Source organism: Acomys minous (assembly GCF_964271855.1).
Source record: "Acomys minous genome assembly, chromosome: 17".
Classification (NCBI taxonomy): Eukaryota; Metazoa; Chordata; class Mammalia; order Rodentia; family Muridae; genus Acomys; species Acomys minous.
The window spans coordinates 38,915,980-38,934,802 of record NC_140500.1 but is presented as its reverse complement, the minus strand read 5'-3'; the positions used below and the strand labels follow the sequence as shown (position 1 = coordinate 38,934,802).

Genomic DNA, 18,823 nt, shown 5'->3' with positions numbered 1-18,823 from the left:
ATGACCATAGAAAGTTATTTTCTTCCCCAAATGCTTAAGGGTTTCCTTTTCTTTACATCCCTACTTAACTCTCAGTAACATCAAGGAAACTCAAAGCCAATCCAGAGGGAGACCTCACCTTCCAACTATTAGGATGGCTCCCATAACACCGTCAAAATGTAGCAAGTATTGGCTGAGACAACTGTAAGGATTAATTTTCACTGAAGTATCACCTGCGAAGGGTGTCTCAAAGAGGGACTATCTAGATTAATTTGTACTATGGGTATGTCTGCAACGGATTATCTCTCCCACATTAAAATGTAGAGACTTACCTATCATGGTTGGTGTGTTTTCTTGGTGTGGAATCTTGCCATGCACAGGAGCTGAGTGAGCAAGCTCAGCATTAGGTTTATTGTATTAATCCATTGCTCTAGGCTCCTGACTGTGGTGTTAACATGACTGGCTGCTTAACTTTTTTGACTTCCCCAAAGTTATGAGCAGTAATTTTGAACCAAATAACTTCTTTCCCCCTTATGTTGTTTTATGTTTTTTTTTTCCCCCCAGAGGAACATGAAACAAAGACAGGGCCTACAAATGTTGATCCTTGAAGTGAATTCAAGCATAGTATTCAGAGTTATGTGAGCATTTCTTTAATGTGAAACTAAAATTTCAGGTCATGATGCCTCTAATAGATGTGAATATTGTACTTTATCTTTTAATGTTACCTCAGGTTGAAAATGAAGCTAATATAGTAAAGAAAATAAACTGAAGCATTAGAAAAAAAGGATCCCTTTGATTTTACTTCTGCCCATACTTATGTGTCATTCTGGGTTCCCTTGAATAAGCAAAAATACCAATTTTGATAAATCAAGGATCTGGCTAAAAAGTCTGGCACTGAAAATAGAGAGTGTATGTGGCTTTAAGTGGGCTCCCCGATAGAGTGCCTGCTCGGCATGCCAGGGGCTCTTGTTGCTTCCTTGGCACAGCATTCTTCAAGCATCCATGCAGAGATGCAGAAAGAATGTGGAGATGCTTTCATAAATGAGCTGCTGAATATAGATATAAAACTTAATCCCAATTAAAAAAACATGGAAAACCCTATACATTAAATTCTTTCATTACAAAGCCATAAGCCTAAAAGAGAACTTCTAAATGGGTGTTGGTTTGAAGAAGAAATTTCAAAGTAAATCGTGGGCCATTTTATTTACTGCCCTAACAAAAAATACTTATCTTTCTTACATAAAGTCAGATATTCCTCAGCAAGAATTTACAAATCCCCTATCTCCAAACCTCACAATGGAAGATAAATGAAAAGAGAGACATCCCTGAGTCTAACCTTGTTTTCTGTCTAAATAAGACCAATAATAACTTGTACCATCTCCTATTGAAAATAACCATCTACAGCCCAAGACAGCAACCAAAAACATACCTGACCCCCTTAAAGGAAATGAGGCATCATTCTCTTAAGGTTTCTTCTGGCTGATTTGGGATGAATAATACCTTTGTTGGGGCCCAAATAAAGTGGGGGGAAATGATTAAACAAGCTGGGAATAGCATTTGTGGTCCATTTCCTAAACATTGAGAAATTCCAGCCTTAATCAGAGTCCTGTGTGGAACAGTCTGAAACTCTAGACCAATTGAGATTGGAAGCTTTCTTCAAAGGTGTCCTGGGAGCTGACCTGTTTTGACAAGACACAGCAACTGAAGAACTTGGTGTTGGAACTTAAAGGATGCAGGATATCAGCATGCACCATGCTGAGAGGAATGAATCATGTAAAGTCTGATCCAGCATCAGTGTCCAGTTTTATTTTTTGTTCTGAAAACATAATTTCTAACAAGCATTATACAGTCCTAAAATTGTGAATTTATAAGGTATGTGTGATGCATAGAACAACTAAGACTTTTTCTCTGCTCTTTGTATGAGCAGAAAAAGACATCTGTGACTTCCTCAAGACCCAGCTATTCCACTTCTTGGAATATACCCAGAAGATGCTCCAGCACACAACAAGAACATTTGTTCAACCATGTTCATAGCAGCCTTATTCATAATAGCCAGAACATGGAAACAGCCTAAGTGTCCCTCAGTAGAAGAATGGATAAAAAAACTGTGGTACATTTACACTATGGAATACTAATAAACAGCTAATAAAAATAAAGAAATCCCGGATTTGTGGACAAATGGATTGGACTAGAAGTGATCATAATGAGTGAGTTAACCCAGAAGCAGAAAGAATCAAATGGTATATACTCACTTATATCTGGACACTAGCCCAAGGGGCATGTCACACGAAAGTCTTCACTTACCAAGAAAGTGGGATAGAGGGGAAGACATTCTATTGGGACTCTAGTTGAGAAAACAAGGGAGAATTGGGAAATAGGAGGATCCAGAGGGTCCTAGAAACCTACAGGAAGAACATTATGATGGGCGGGTCTTGTCCCAGGGGCCCTGCTCAAACTATGGCACCAGCCAAAGATGATACGTGCAGTCAACTTTGAACCCCTACCCAGATCTAGGCAATGGACAGGACATTCTCCACAGTTGAGTGGAGAGTGGGGAGTGACTTTCACAGGAACTCAACTCTGGTGCCCCATATTTGACCACATCTCTTGGATGGGGAGGCCTGGTTGCACTAAGAGGAAGGATAGCAGGCTACCAAGAAGAGACTTGATACCCAATTTGTGGTTTTCTTTGATAAAATAAGCCCAGTATTTGGTTCATAGAAAAAAAATCTTTCTGGTTAATTAAATGAATCATTAATGCACTATAAATGGAAGCTACTCCTTTTATTTATCTTGATGTATAAAATACACAGAGGGTGACTAATTTATTACCAGTGACCTAGAGTTTTTCACATTTTAGAACAAAAAGTAAAATAAACCTCCTTAAATTTGTACTATTTAACTGGGCATGCTTGTGTCTGCCTATTATATCCACACTTGGGAGGCAGAAATAAAGTGATAAAAAATTAATGTTGTTCTTCTCTATATGGCAAACTGGAGGACATCATAGGATACAAGAGAAGCTTGTTCAAAGAAACAAAACTGCAATTCATGGTTAGAGAAAAAGCAGTGCAAGAAAAATGGCCTAATGTGTAAAAACACCAACTCTGATGATCTGTGTTGGATCTTCTGGACCTATGATGGAGGGTATAAAGTGACGACTGCAAGTTGTCCACTGAGATGTAATTAAGAATTATCAACATCTCAAATATTAGAATTAAATGCCTTAAAATATTCGTTTATTTACAATTACAAAAAGAAATGTATATAATAAAATATAGAATAATTAATATTTAATAAAATAGATTGATTCTACTATAGAAAATAATTAATATATAAATATAAAACATATGTATAATTCTTCATTGTAAATAGTAAAAATGTTTCTCTTGAAATCAGAAAGATACGGAAATTCTTGCTTACCTAATAGTACTCTTGGTCAATGGGGCTCTGGAGAAAATGGAATGCAAAATGTAATAAAATCAATGATAAATATCCAGAAGTGGCTAATCTTAATCTTTAATCCATTCCATTTACTCTTGGGCTCTTCAGTCAACGTTTCACAGTCATTGAAAGTTCAGAACCAATTAGTTCTGTAACCTGGCTCAGTATAAAAACAGCAAGCCTACTAGATTTGTATACTCTTGTCAGGACCTGAAAACCAAATACAAATAACAGCCACCTGAAGACAAGTAAGGAGATATTGTTAATAGATGTACACAAAAGAGGAAGAAAGCAAGGGCTACTTAAAAACTATTACCACTGACTGTAATCTAAAGAAGGTCAAAAGCACAAGACACCCCCTGTGTAATAAATGCTTAGTCTTGTACTTGCCTTCTGTTTATATCTAAACTCTAATATATGAGTTCATTGAAGTTCAGAAAATAGTTTACCAATTAACAAAAGCTTATATGACTTTATTAAAAGTCAAACGGAACAATGCATTCTCCAAGGCCATTTGAATAAAAGGCAGAGAAAACCAAAATAAAATATAAAAAATAATGATGAGCTTTGTTTTAAAATAATTTTCATCTCAAAGCCTATAAAATTGTCTTCATTATATACAGAAGGCAGGACTTCACTTAACAGTTTCAAAGTTTCACAAATTATTTTTTCCTTCTGCTCCTCTCATCTTTCTTTTCTACTTTTCCTCATATTTCTCCTCTTCCTCCTTACTTTTTCTTCTTCATCTTTTTTTCTTCTCCCACTATTCTTCCTATTCCTCATTCCTTTATTTCTGCCTGTTTGTAGAATAAAAGTAGCATATGAGTGATAAATCTAATGATCTAAACAGAAAAAGGCTAGAAATGTTTAGGGAATTAGGAAACAAAACAGCAAGCAAGAGAGAATGGAAGACGTTATAGCAATACCATTTGTAGAATATTATACAGCCTGGAACATATAAATGGACAGATCCATAAAAAACAGAAGTCATAGTTGGAAACTTAAGTGCATATTAAATATCCTATACACAGTGAACAGCAATATAGACGGATAATCTCAGCAAAGGCTGAGCATCATTTTATCTTAATAGATTGACAACTAAGACACCTTAAAACAACCAGAATTGTGATGCTCAATGAAAATGTGAAATATTTTTAACTTCTGAAGGAGCTCCTCCATGTGATACATATTCAAGAAAGACACAAGAAGTTTCTAAAATCTCACTTTCAGATATGAATTTTCTGTGGACAAATATGTTCAAATGAATGCTTACTGGAATATTCTAATTAAAACAAATAGCAGGCATCTAAATGTCCATTAGGAAATGGGCAATGGATAAAAATGATATGGGATAGCAAAAAGTATTAGCTTTAAATAATAATGAAGTTGTTGTACATATGGTGACTTGGAATGATATTCATCTTTTAGGAAAAAGATAAGCAAGCATAGTATAGTTTTATAGATATAAAGTCCCATTTATTTATGCTTCTATGTATCATCTGTATATAGTAAAGAAAAGAATGTAGAATTAGTACCAAATACTAAAAGTGGGTAGAGATTAAAGAATTGATATTTTAAAGTTTACTTATAGGTATTCATTCTTAATATCCATGTCATATAGGTAGAGCTTTATTGTACATAAAAATATAGCCGTTTCAACTTTCAGTAAAAACCGGTGGGTTGGTCCATAACCTATACTACTGCCGTTGTATGACATCTAATTGCAATTCTTGGAGATATTTGAGTGGCACAAAACAAACCCATAGGCAGAACCTTATTTTTACTGTCAGTTCACAATTATGAGGCACACTGGAATCTTAGCCATATCCTAACTCATGAAACAAGAAAAGATCATTTATATAAATATTTACCTGGGTTACTCAAAGGATACTATGTATAGAGATCTTGATGTCTTTATTATTAATGTTGTCATTTTGTTTTGGTCTGGACCATTGGTCCTTGAAACAGCAGTAGCTTATTATGTAATATATTAAATTCCCATATCTTGCCCCAGACTTTATGGAACCCATGTACAGAATCTATATTTTAGCTATATAACCATCAAGGACTTTATCATTTGAAAACCATAATTCTACTTCATCAGGGTATATATAAAATCCCAAAGGTGTAGATTTCTGTGTTATTGGCTCTGTAGTGTGCTGTGTCAAGTATTGTTGCAAATTGGATTTCCCATTTCAAAATGTATTGTAAAGATTAGGAAATTCGTTACAAGTAAGCCAGCCCATGAGAACCTTTGCATACTTGTATGTTTTAGTATTATGATGTTTTATTAATATATAGAGAGCTTTAACTATCTCTGAATAAGAACATGAGTTACTCGTGTCTGAAGACAAAATTGGTATCTGTAGTGCTGAACACATGTTTCCTCTGGATAGAAAAATTTTAACTCAGAGGGAAAAGGGAAGTTTAGAATAAATATGAACACCACAAGAAACTTGTAAAGCTTAGGAAGTTCCTGAAACTTCAGACTCATGAAGCCTCTCCTGGAGATAATTTAAGCCACGCGTAGTTGCTGCGGAAGGAGAAGACTCTAACTTCCCTGCTTCCCTGAAGGTATATATAAAATCCCAAAGGTGTAGATTTCTGTGTTATTAGCTCTGATAGGGTGAGACTTATCATTGATGGGGCTGTAGTCTTGTAAGTAATTCTGATGAACTCATTAGTTCTTCATCCGGTCTTGGACAAAATCTTTCTTTTGTCTGTCCTTGTCTCCTTTGTATTGGATGAAGAAAATGGATCGCAAAAAAAGCTATTAGTGTCTATTGGACTAAAGAGAATTTATAGAGAGGAACTTGTCAGATAAGTTAAGAGGCTATTAAATATTAGCCCAAATGACCTGTACCTAGTAACTGTTGGGGTAGAGCAAGTAGAATTGAGAGGGAGATTGATCCAGGGAGAAATGGAGACGATAACAGTGGAAGGGAATCAGAAAGGGGGATGTAAAGACAGTATGAGGGGAAAGAAATGTTAAGAAGGCTGAAACACTCATCTTAGGTTACTGGTATTATGACCTAATGACTATCAATAATCTATAAACTGGTAGATTGTGTTTGGCAATAATCAGTCATCATAGAAATGACTGGTTTATTTGTGTGTCTGCTTTGGGACTCTCAGTTCATCAGAAGGATGGTTAAACTCCTAAGCGATTAGCAACAGAATGAGAAAGAACACAAATAAAGTTGCGTACTTTGCCAGACTCATCAAATATGATTTTGATGGGATAAGAGCATCTAATGAGGACACAGTGATCAACTAAGCAAACAGACCGTTTGGCTTGAACAGAAATGTCAACAGAGGCATAATCTACTAAGTTGATGCTGAGGGATGGGGCTAGCAGGTTGGTGGACTTTAGCCAAGCCACAAAGAATGATAGGGAGCCAGGGAAGGTGAAGCTCTGGGATTCTAAGTGATCATTATTTGCTATTGCATGGTGTAATTTACCTGGGATAGAGCTTATATTGGTTATATTGCTTCTGTTTCTGAGTTTCAAAAATGCATGTAGATTTTATTTATCTGAGTAGGTTTTTTTTTCATTTTAACATGAAGTTTTGTGTGAAATAAGGCAATTAAAGAGTACAAATGGACAGATAAAATGTTCTTAGTAAGACAATCAGTGTGAAACAAAATTTGCATTGGTTCTATGACACGAGGTATAATGTGGGAATGAGGAAAATGTTTAGAAGTTCATTGTTCAAATCAACTGCCTTTTTATAGTATACTTTACTTGACTAAATGGTACCTCATCTACTAGATAGTAAAAAAAATCACTAAGGTTTATCTCATAGACTTATTGTAAGAACTAAGGGAGGTACTGGAGCAATGATAATTTAGTTAAGAGCACTTGGTGTTCTTGCAGAGGACCTGAGTTTATTGCCTGACATCCATGTATCCACATCTGGTAGCTCACAAATGACTCTATCTTCAGTCCCAAGGTATGGGATGCCCTCTTCTTGTCTCCATGTGCACCTGCATTCAAATACATATACCCACCCATGTACATATACTCATAAAAAAGAATATCTTAAAAATAAAAAGGAAAATTAAGAATAAATCTATGCAATATTTATCACAGAATGTGGATAAATGTCCTGCTAATGGCTACTGTGGTTAGTTTTTTTTTTAATTATTATTAAGTAGACTTTGAGAGTCACTACAAGTTTATAAATCTTTTTTAATAAAAAGTTTTTACACCATCCTGCCTTTGGGCACTATCAGCTACAACCTAGGCAGAAGCCTCTCAGATGGAACTTGTTTAGTAAGTAGTTGAGGGATAGATAAGGTCCTCATATATATGTATATATATATATATATATATATGTCCAGAATGATTATTGGACTTGGTGTTTCTATAGTGTATTATTGGGTCATGTCTGTGAAAAAGAAGTTACACTGGTCATTCTGATTAAACCAGAGGTGACACTAATAGCAGGTGAAACTGCTATTTTGAGAAGGACTTAGGAAGAAAACCATAGTATGTATACTCATGTCATATTCAGTACAGAGTAATGTAGCTTAGTGGATTACAAGCAGCCAGAACGTATTTCTTAAGTTGAGGAGCCTAGGAAGTCCAAGAACAAGGTGCTGCCAGGCTTGCATCTGATGAAGGTTTACTTTCTCGACTGTCTTTAGTTTTCTTCCCAAGTCCTCCTGTGGGATAAGAGATGAAGGAGTTCCCTAGAGTGTCTTGTATAAGAATCCTGATTTCATTTTCATGGTTCACTCTTATGACCTAATCATATTCCAAAAGTCCTGTCTCCTAATTGTACCACACAGCAGGTAAGATTTCAACAGGAGACTTAGAGGATGCAGGAATTAGCTCTATACAAATACAGATGTGTCTTTTCTGATGCTCTCACTCAGCTTCTGGGGCCACTTAGATCACCAAAGTAACAAGTTCGCTTAACACAGTTTTAGAAGTTGAAGGCTCAAGATTGGATGGTCTAGTATATTTAGCTTATGATGCATGACATCATGGTGACAAAAGTCCTTGGAGGGTTACTATGTGGTGAGACAGGAATTCAGAGAGCAGGAAGGGGTCAGGGCTCCCCCTTCTATAATACTCGACTCACATGAGAACTAAACCACTCTTAAGTATCAGTCCACTGCTGAGGACAGTGCTGCCAGTGATCTGGTACTTCTTTTATGCCCCACCTCTCTAAACTTCTTTCCTTTTTTAAGATCAAGCTCCTAAAAGAGATCTTTTGAAGACAGACCAGATCCAAATCATAAGAGTGAGCGAGTTTGGTTTTTGTTTTTGTTTTGTTTTTTCAATTTATGAAGGGATGGTCTCTCGTGGATTATTCAGGAAAGGTGCTTAAAGGTTTGTTGCCACAACGTTGAGAATTTCAGGATGTTCACTCATCTCCAGGGTTTTTTCTGTGGATGACATTAACACTGGCATCACTGTGGTGCTGATTTGTTTTCTGTGGAATTCAGTAGCTGGGTTTTCCTGCCTTGACATTTCCAAGCAAGGAAGTCAATAGTCGTTCAGATCCCAGGTTATAAGCATTGTGCTTAACACAGTGTGTCCCTTTCAGTTCAGCCAGGACTGAGCTCTCAGGGATGTTTTTAGCACTTTTGTACTCTTTCTGTGACATGCGTTTTTCATGATTCAGACTCACGTGTGATTGAATACAAATCTGACTTATAATAGTATATTATAGACTCTTTAATGGAAAAGCAAGAAAAAAATCAAAATAATAATAAAAAGACAGGGCGGTGGATTCAACTTCTTTGCTGAGGCCACCTAACCAACCCATGAGATAGTCTCTGGCTTAATCTTAATCAGTTGTGCAACTTTGCCATGGCTACAAAATGATGTCCCAGATACATCTAAACAAATAATTACCTGTAATACTGGATCCCATGTCTCACAGTGTTCATGTGTAAAACTGAAAAACATAGAAGGGGTAGGTGGGTGGGTTAATCCCAGGAGGCCTCAAGTTTACACAAAGAACTATAGGTCATTAAGGTGTGCTGAGAGTGGAAGAAAGTGTTCCCTAGGTAAGAGCACACCAGTTGGTTATCCAATACAAATGCTCAATTAACATTATATGCAGCTAATATTATACAGACTAAGTAGGATATATATTTACATATATATGAAACAATAATTAATGAAAAAAGGTTATGAATTGGAAAAAGGAAGGAGGGACATTTTGGAGAGTTTGAAGGGAGAAATGATGTATTTATATTATAGTCTCAAAAAGAAGTTTAAAAAATGTAATGATTATGCCTACTTTGCTTCTTTTTGCTTTAATATGTTAATGGTTTAGAATTTTACCCTTTTTCTTGTAGTCCGTTTATTCAGCATCCCTAAACTTGAATGTCCTTCAGTCTAAGCTCATTTTCCTCCTCATTTCATAGCATGAGTCTTCACCTAGGTCAGGTATGATATGAAGGACCTGTGCGATTCCAAAGCGGGATGCCAAGCTTCAATACTATGCATTTCATGCTGCTTCACATTGAGAGCATTTGTGTTAGTCTTTTATAGCCTGGGAGAGCTTTGAGCTACTCTAGGACCCCAGCAGTAATACATATGTCTTTGAACTGAGTTAATGCATAATACATAAATCCATCTTTTAAAAGGTGCTTACAGTTTTGTTTGGTGAGGTATGGACTGCTATCAAAAGCCATTCTTAACCTCAAAGGTTGTAGAAACATTCTCCCATGCATGGTCACACACAAATGTTTCACAGAGGTGATAATGCATTGTATCACAGAAGGAAGTGGTTATTAGATGCATGATCACGCTAGTGTGATTTTTCAAAAATGTAGTATTAATGAAATCTTGATGATATTTAGGATAACCCTGAAATAGAGGCATGTACTAGGTTTAAGTTCCTTAGGAAATACACGTGTATTAATATGGAATTATGATAGCATTTGAAGTAATATATGAAGAAAGTAAGTTTTTGGAAATATTAATGTAACATGTTCCTAAAAAGGAAATGAGATGACAAATCATATAGCTCTGCCACCCACTGTTTGGTTGATTCTAAACCATTTTACTTCTCTACACCTCTGTCTCTGTCTCTGTCTCTGTCTCTGTCTCTGTCTCTGTCTCTGTCTCTGTCTGTCTGTCTGTCTGTCTGTCTGTCTGTCTGTCTGTCTGTCTGTCTCTCTCTCTCTCTCTCTCTCTCTCTGTGTGTGTGTGTGTGTGTGTGTACAAGAAATCAGTGTTGTCTTGCTCAATCACTCCCCACCTTATTGTTCTGATGCAAAGTAGAGAACTGAGCTTGGATGTCAGCCATTTGGCAAGGCTGAGTGGTCATTGACCCTCTAAATATCCTCCTGTCTCAGCCTTCTCCATACTAGAATTATAGACACTTTGAAGCCTCAGCTGTTTTTGTTTTATTCTTGTTTTTTTGTTTTGTTTTTGTTTTGCATGTATACTAGGAATCCTAACTTAGGTGTTCCTGTGTGTACAATAAACACTGTATTTATTGAGACATTTTCTAAGCCCTCTGTATTCTCCTTTGTATTCCGATTCTGAACTCTTCCTAAAATACAACTTGGTATTTAGATGGCTTTAAATACATCCATATCACAAGACAGACAATGAATATGTGAATAAAATCTCGGATTAATAGACAAACTCCAAAAAAACTGTTCATGCATTGAATGAAAATGATCCCCCCAAAAATATCTCCCTGTAGCAGACACAGAACAACGTCCCTTTAGCTCATAATGGAGACAAGAAGATTTATGATCTAATCTTCCTCATTCTGTGACATTCTAGTTAAATGAATGTCCCTGATCCTCCTGCCACCGACTCACATGCTAATGTGTGCATAGTACTCCAAGGTAATCATGATCATTTGCAATTATAAATGTCCTGTTATCAATTAATTTGCAGTTCACCAGTAACCATCTGATTATCTCTATCAAAGCTGAACTGGAATGATAATTACATCAAGAGTAATTATCATGTAATTGCACATAATTATCTGTACCTTATTAAGTGCTCACATGATTAAAATATTTCTGGTCAAATAAAAATTATCCATGTAATTTTAAAAAAAAAAAATAAGGAAAATTGCTCCCTGGTCTTGTCTTCTTTGGATAATGTATACCTGACTATGTGACATTCCTATAATATCCCATAAAAAATGAATCACTAAGGAGAGGGGAAACAGATTTTATTAGTATAATTCCTTATCCTTTGAATGAAGTTGAGATAATAAACTCCAACTTCCAGCATGGATGAGTGCTTTCCCTGTGGTATCTATCACAGAAAATATTACCCTATTAAGAGTGTACACTATGAATGTCATTGAGGACAATGTGTTTTTCATATCCATCACCACCATTTGCAATTTGACATTGATCTTTATCCCCATAACATCCTCTCCTCAAAACTTTTAACATCAACCTGCCTCTACTGTATAGGTGTGTTAATTTCAAAGGGCTATAATTTAAGAGGGATGGAATACGTGTACAGTTTCAAAAATATTTCCTATAAGTTTTTGTTGAGAAATTCTTTGTAGAACAAAGATATTTGTTCTACCGTGCTGTTTTCCAGAATGTTAACTGAGGCAAATAGGCAAATATGTATATTTTATTAGTCATCTTAAAACCCACATATTTAAGACACAGAAGCATTCACACACATACATCCAGACACACCCAGACAGACAAACAGACAGACAAACAGACACACACACACACATACACACACAAGAGAGAGAGACAGAGAGACAGAGAGAGAGAGAGAGAGAGAGAGAGAGAGAGAGAGAGAGAGAGAGAGAGAGAGAGAGATGTAAGAGGAGTTGGAGAGGTGGCTCTGTGGCCTTTTAACAGAGGACTTCAGAATTTTTCTTCCTAGTGCCCATGACTCCCTGTAACACTGGCATCAGGGAATCTGGCCTATGTGACTAAGTGCATACATAAGTCATAAAAAGATAAGTATAAAAATAGCAAAAATACAAGCAATACTAAATTAACAGTTCATTTTATTTAACACTGTTACTCACTATAAAACTTATTTGTAGAATATTTTATTGTCATTGTGGTAATGTACATTAAAAATGTGGTACCCTTTTTACTTGAGTAACATCTCAATTTAGATAACCATATTTTCCATGGGTAGTACCCAGACATAGCTTTATGCATTGACTTATTTGATGCAGCTGCGTTGACTATATGTTGTGGTGAAGTAAGACACAGTTTTCTCTGTGGTTGTGCTCTTCTCCAAGGAGTTTGTATTCCTTAATCTGATTAAAACACAACTAGTATATCAATACCAAAGTTCTATAATATATTTGCTAGGAGATTAAATGAAAATAACATTTATGAACATATCTATTAGATCTTATTGGATGCTACCAATATTTTTATGTAAATATATATTCATGGTAACCCAGCAAGATATGTTTGCATAGTTTCATTTTGTGTTAGTAAATGAATCTTAGGAAATTTGGCCTTCTTGTCGGAAAGAGTAGATTTGGAATCTAAATTTGTGAAATCAAATGCGTGTGACAATAGATTGTGTTGCATGATGCCAAATGTGCCTTTCTGCACTAGAGGGTAACTCAATAGTTAAAAGTGGCTACTATTCTAGTAGAGGGCTGAGCAAGGTGGATCCTAACCTCCTGTAACTATAGTGCTGTGGATTCTGATGCCTATGACCTCTATAGGCACCTTACCTTACAAGAAACTACCCCCACCACAACACACACATGCATTGTCCACAACACACACATGCATTGTCCACAACACAGATAATTCAAAAAATAGGTCTTTTAAATGAACACTCTGCATTTTTTGTCTCACTAATGAGTCTAGTAAGATGATTTTGAGTGACTTTGTTAAGTATTGTGCAATTAGTTTAGACTAAAATTAAAGAGACTTACTTTTAGGGAAAGCCTTGACTTACTTCATTCATTCAATTACATTTCTCAACCCACAGCCTCCTTCAATTCTCTCCTCATAGTTAGATGTAGCACAGTAATCTTAAATACAGCACAAACTGTCCTGGAGTGGCTTTTATCTGGGAGTTTGTTGACTCTTGTTCATACTTGGGGAAAGCCTACCACTGGGAATAACTCAGTGACTGACAGCAGTGCCTTAGCAACCATCTGATTGTAGTTACAGAGGAAATTTACCTTGGCTTGAAGAATCACATGCCACTGTGATTGACAGAGTCTATAAGACAATCAAGGTCAAACCCTGAGTGAATTCAGTACGTGACTATGCACACTGACAGATAAGTCATGTGTCAAATATTGTCTAGCCATCTGCTTACTCCTCATGATTAGGGTAGGCTTTCAGTGTTTAACATCTTATTGCAGGCATTTCTCTAGAAAATACACTTATAGTTTATCATCAGAATGTACTTTATCTTCTAAAAAAAGTGGTTCAGCCTGAAAAGAGCTTGAGAAAACATCCATTGTATGATGCTAGCACGACATTTTATTGCAAAAAGCTTTGAGTGATTATCATAGCTAAGTTATAAAATATTTTCAATTTAAAGTGATTGATGCATTATTAATGATTTTATATTCCCTAATTTGGTTAAAATCAGATGCTAAAAGTGATATTCATCACTTTGTGAATAATTTCTTAGGTGATAATTATAAACCTTGCTTTACAAGGCTTTCAGAAGTACTCAAATGTCATAGGACTATTAGCCAATGTATACCTAGAGAGTGGATAAAGAGAGATGCCTTATGGGAAATTCTCAATATGTGCATAGTATAATGTGTTGTACACAAGGCATTGTGATTAATCATAGGTGAAACTAGTTGTCATTTGTTCATTGTACTTTGAGTGGGACTACAGGTCTTTTGATGCCTAAGCAGATGGCCCATCCTAGACTGTAACTCTGATGCCTTTGGAAAGATTCTCAGCTGGATGGGTTATTAACTAGTGCTTAAAAGCTAAAGTTTCTTTTCACACCAATGAATAACTTCCAATCTCTTTACAAATTCCAATTCCTTTTAATAAGACTATTAAAATGATGTTTCTGGGGTGGAGTCTAGTTTTGTAGTTGAATGCTTGTCTTGCATGATTAAGCCATAGACTCCTTTCTTTGACATTCATGAAGAAAGCATTGTTGATCATAAACTGGGAAGGTGATGGAGGCAAATGTGATGGGAAGCAAATATGAATTAACAGTCCAGGAAAACAGAAGTAGCAACAGTTTGAGTATCTTGTCAATTGTATCTCTCTATGCCTGGTACATTTCTCCAGGCAAAGCATTGGGATGGCTGTCAAACTGAGCAAAGCCATTGGAACAATATGGATTTTTGAGAAGACAATATTGAGAGAAGAAAGGATCTATCAAATTGCAGCTTTATCATCAATAATTTGATATTCTCTAACATTGCAACACTTGGTTGTAAATAGAATGGAGGTTAGGATTCCAAGCAGGTATCCTAGGTAACTCTGTTTTAGGATATGGCCAGTGCTGGTCATTTGCAGGTGGACCCTTACTTACAAACTGTTCATAGATTCATTCCCTACTCAACATGCTTCCCAGTCCTTTCCCTTTCCCTCTGCTGTCTTGTCTTTCTCTGCTCCTTTGTCTCCTTTCCTTACTTTCCATGTCTTTAAAGTCAAGATACTAAATAAGAAATCCTAACTTAACTGAGATGTAAGTCCACTGTTCCCAACAATGTTTATGGATATGTTAGCTATTGCTGGTTTATTTTGTTATAAAATGTATGATCCTACATTATAACTTTTTACTATTAACTAATAAATTTCTAATGCCTGTCATTATGATTCAATTGGCTAAAAACTTATTAAATATGTAAAGCATTGCAGCATTAATAGAAAACAATATGTCTTCATATAATCCAGTTGTTGGTAGCACGGGGTGTTTTCTAAGAAAAAGCTTTTTCATAAGTTTGTTTTGTCTTTTTCGGAACTGGCATTTTTAAGATAAAGCCACAAGCCCAGCATGTATATTTTGTTTCCTCCTGAATGATTGTGTTCAACTTAAAATGACTGCTCCTAACAGCAGGTGCTTTCTTCTTTGTTTTAAATTACATTGAATCTGCTTTTGGTGTTCACAAATACTGAAAACTTGAGCATAAAAATGACATGATAAAAGGGCTATATACATATGGCAAGAAAATAAAATTTTAGTTGAAATTCATGTCTTCTTTAAAGAAGAATTCTCAATTAAGGTAGCTAAGGTTGTGCACACAGATCTTTAGAGACTCCTTTAGTTGGTATTCAAAGCCTACCTGAAAGCAAGAAAGAGTTGGAACTTCCCATTCATTCTGAGAAAAAGAAATGGCGGAGGTAGTATTAGATGTGTATGGCAGACACGATTCTCCTGGGCATTATGTATGTGTGTGTGTGTGAGTGAGTGAGAAAATGCATGCTTATATTGGTGCACATCTGTTTGTTTAGAGGCAAGCAGGCAAACACAGATGCCATTCATGTGGCATTAGCATCATTTGCTTTTTCTTTGTTGTTTTAAATAAGGTCCTTCAGTGACCTGGAGCTCCTTACGGTGGCCAGGCATGAAAGATGCTCTCTGAAATTAAAAGTATTTCCCCATCATACCCAGAGTTTTAGATAGGTTCTGGTGATAGACCTCATATCCCTTATGTTTGCAAGGGAAACACTTTACCAACTGTTACCATCCAACACAACGCTATTTTACCATTTCAAAAGCAATTATTGTCTAACAATTTTAGCAGGCTTATAATAAGACACCAAGGGATTTAACAGACAGATCCATGCAAGTTTTGTCATCAGAGGACTGTACTTCAATGCAAAGTTGAGTTCAAGTATGTTTTCTCAGTTCCTGAAGGAGAATTGGTAGCACCAATGGCGTTTTGCTTGGCTTGACTGAGTTGAATTTTATTTCCCACCTACTTCCTCTCTTTTTTGTTTGAGCCCAGTTTTGGGTTGGATAAATAATCCTTGCTGTCAGAAATGATAAGAACTTTCTACCATGTTACCATTAGGTGCTCCGTCAAATAAGAGCCAGGTTATACAGATCTGTTCGCTGTTAGATGAGAATCAACAGCAATCTGTGTGCTTGTCCTTTTCACCCTATTGAGGAGGGCTGTACTGCGTAGCTAAATGGTATATAATTCAAAGTAAGGTCAACAAGTTCAGCCCAGTTTTGAGTGCTTGGGGAGCAGCGAACAGGCCGGACCAGCACACGGGCAAGAGAGACACCTAAGAACCCCGTCCCGTGGAACGGATACTGTAAGGTTCACTCTTTTGTCCCTTTAACCTTTTTTCCTTCTTGTGTAAACTAGTTGGGTTGCATAATAAAGTTTAATTGTTAAGAAACAGAGCCAACAGTAAGGGTTATCTAATCATGGTCTTTCATAGGATTTCATATTTGAGATGGAGCGTAACTTATGCCATCCAAGATTTGAAAACAAACAGTGTGGACTTTTCATTAAAAGAAAAAAAAATATGCATGGAAACAGAGTGTCATCTTTAGAGGGCATTCTAGGGATACTTTTTTATCGGCATGGGCTGAAATTGTTACTCTTCTGAAATTATACTTTCTTCTGAGAAGTGATGGGAGACAGGGAATTGTCATGTCTGGGATCTTAAGCAGCTGCTGTCAGTCCTGATTGGGGACACAGAATAATTGGGAAGTAGGAAATAAGAATAACTTAGAGGTGACTCCCTTGGTGTTTGTAGGCCATCTTTTCCTGTATGAATGCTTGGTGCTATAGTCTGAATGTTTGTGTTCTCTCACTGCAATTCAAGTGGAAACAATCCACAGTGGAACAATATTAGGAGACTGGCCCTTTAAGAAATGGCTGTCTATAAGTGCTGTCCCCTCATGTATTGGTTAGTGCCTGGTATGACAGCTTGCGGGGCTAATTCATAGCTTCTATCCTTCCTGCTATGTGAAGAGACAGCAATCAAAATCCACACTGGAAGCAGAGAATAATCATCCGCAGACACCAAACCCGCTGAAGCCTAGAATTTAGTTATTTCAATTTCTAGAACCATGTTGAAAGGTTTTGCATTTGTGAATGACCTGAACTTTGGTATTTTGTTACAGTAGGATTATCCAGCTGAAAACTGCCTGGGATGACATTCATAATTCAGTTGATTATGTTCTTGCCCTCCGTGCCCCTACTGCTCAAAGGGAGTTTTGATTTGATTGTGACTCAGGCTCTGCTCGGAGCCTGATACTTAGTGGTTCTGCGGGAGACATTCTTAGATTCTCCCTTTCCTCTTTGAAAGAATCCTCCAAGACAAATGTCCAGTTTGGGACATACAAGAGGGCCTCTTATTCACAAGCATCTCTCTGCTCTTGACTTCTTAAAGGTTGCTACTTCCCTCTCACTCACATAGTGTCCATCCTTTTACTTTCAATTCTGTTACTGTGCTAAAAGTACTTTGGCCAAAATAAACTCAGGGAAAGAACTGTTTTTATTTCATCTTACAGTCCATCATTAAGGAAAGTCAGGGCAGAAATTCCAGCAACCACTTGAAGCAGAAATCGTGGCAATTCCTTTCTCAGGTGGCCTCAAGCGTGTCCAACTGACAGTAGCTAGGACCATCCTTAAGCATTTGAGTTCTTGCTTTCTTCACTTAGTTCTGAGTGAGTATTCTAGATACTTTGTGTATCCGGAAACATTCGTGATCCTTACCCCTCCAGCTCCAGACTGCTTGTCTTACTCTCTAAGTCATCACATAAAGCTAAGTATGCCATGTATCTCCTGGGTGTGCTGTAGGGATGTGGCCAAAAGCCCCTAGCAAGTTATATTAGTCATTAAATACTTTGGGCAGTTAGGAGAGACTGATGCTGACGTTGTACCACTGTTCTGAACTCAAACTGAGAAGGAGAATCTTTAGAGTCTGATGTTTAAATAGCTTGAAGTTCCAGTCATGATACTAGGTATTTTTTTTTGTCTGTTAAAGTCCTGGAACCATCAAGTTTCCCATTGAATTCTTAAAAGAATTAAAGCCATTAGTTCTTAGAGTGTCTTGCTTTATAAATTGGATGATTAATTAAAGAACTAGACTGCACAGGATTAACTGTACCCTCTGTACTAAGTAAATTCCATTTAATCTTGAAAGGAGCCCTAACATCACCCCTTCTATTCATGCTTTTCGAATTATGGTTGTGATGTGGCTTAAGCCTCCTGAGAAAAAAATTATCTTTCCTTTTAAAAAAGTATTTTATGTGGATCCGTGTTCTGCTAGCATGTATTTTTGTGTCCCATGTCACTACAGTGCTTTTGTGTACCTTGTAACCACAGAGGCCAGAAGAGGGTGTTGGATCCCTTTGGCCTGATATTGCAGAAAGTTCTGAACTGCCATGTGGGTGCTGAGAGTGGATAAAAGCTCCCTAGAAATAGCAGCCAGTCTCTAAACCACTGAACCATATCTCCATCACCCAGATGTCATTCTCAATCCCTGGGCTCATGGTCTGCTATTA

General features: G+C 36.7%; 1 protein-coding gene across 4 annotated transcripts in view; it reads left to right on the top strand.

The window, feature by feature from the left end:
* LOC311588645 (contactin-4) overlaps positions 1 to 18,823 on the top strand; it is a 980,815-nt gene that overhangs the window by 69,190 nt on the left and 892,802 nt on the right. The window lies entirely within an intron of this gene.